Below are 1,649 nucleotides of genomic sequence, written 5' to 3' on the forward strand. Positions count from 1 at the left end.
AGAGAGAGAGAGAGAGAGAGAGAGAGAGAGAGAGAGAGAGAGAGAGAACTATAGATACCATGTTGTGATATGGGGAAATGACTTGAAAACCTATAAGCTGAGAGGGCTGTGCTTTCCCCTTTTCATTTCAATGCTTTACATATTCTATAATGATCAGCACTTCTTGGTGCTGGAGTCATTTCCAAATAAGTGGTATCTATTTTAAGTGATTATTATTAAGAAGTAAATCTTAGACAGGCATGGGTGGCACATGCCTGAAATCCCAGCTCTTGGGAGACTGAGACAGGAGAACTGTTCCAAGGCTGAGACCAGCCTGGGCTACAAAGTGAGTTCAAGGCCAGCGTGAACTGCACAAATCAAGACCCTGTCTCAAAAAAAAAAAAAAAAAAAGAACTAAATCTTAAGTTCTTAGCACAGGGAACTGACTTTTTAAGTCTCATATTTAATACCAGAGTGAAACTTAAGCATGGTGTGGGTAATTAGAAAAGAAAAACTACAGACATAGCAACTCTGTTGGACATAATAGGAAACAATAGTGTTATTTTAGATTAGTTTAAAAGTAGTGGGAAAATAAAACAAATTTTAAAAATCTCAAGACTCAACTGTTTGAAAGAAAATTTTACTTAAATCTTATATGCCTGGAGGACTACTTTCATAGGTGCTTATGTGCATCTAATTATTTGTATTTCATGGAAACAACCATTCTCTTCAGGTTGAAACTGATCTGTGATCCAACAAGTAGTATCCTGAAATTACTTTGTAGAATCTTCCAACTTCATGGAGTGTAAGTATATGAAACAAATTTTTCTTACAATGTTTGATATTATTATAATACGCAAAACTAAATGAGTCACCCAGAATCCTTCATAGGTGATGAGAAATCATGTTCATACTGTATGAAATTAATAGTAACTCAGCCTTTTCTGCACTGTCCTTGTCATGACTTGAATCTGACCAACACTGAAACTGTAAACCCCAAAATCCCATGGGAGTTTGGCAAAGGCTTAGTAGCAAGAAAATAACTGCAGGGCTCTATCTTTAACGTCTTACAAGAAGATTTTATTGAAGACTGCTGCTAATATATTTGAAATCCTCCAATAGATTTTCCCATTATATTGTGACTGTAAACTAGTGGTCCTGAATATTTTGTAATCCTCCATGGAACTGCTCCAACACTTACTTCAGCAAATGATTAACTCATTCTCTCTTGGCAGATTCCTTTGATTTAGAGAGAGACAGCAAGCAATATTCTAGATGTTCCCTGAAGCTGCTGCTTCTCCTAGCACCAGAAAACATGAATCTAATAAAATGTAGTAGAAATTTCTTCCAAGCAGATGTTTTACAAATTATCAATGACTCCATTTTTCTCTAATTCTTCAAAGTATCTGCATTGCACTTAGCTTTTCTGGCTATGTAACAAAAGAAATAAGGAAGGCAGCTACCAAAGGGAAAGCACAAAGAGGCAATTATGTAGGGGGTCAGGGAAACAGTTCAGTAGAATAAGCGCTTGCCTGGCAGCACAGGGTCCTGAGTTCAATCCCAGGTACCACAGGAAAAAGAAAGAAAGAAAGAAAGAAAGAAAGAAAGAAAGAAAGAAAGAAAGAAAGAAAGAATAATTATGTAAAAATGCAGGTGCAGAAAGTTTGGGC

Source organism: Octodon degus, unplaced genomic scaffold (genome assembly GCF_000260255.1).
Source record: "Octodon degus isolate 3935 unplaced genomic scaffold, OctDeg1.0 scaffold00152, whole genome shotgun sequence".
Lineage (NCBI taxonomy): Eukaryota > Metazoa > Chordata > Mammalia > Rodentia > Octodontidae > Octodon > Octodon degus.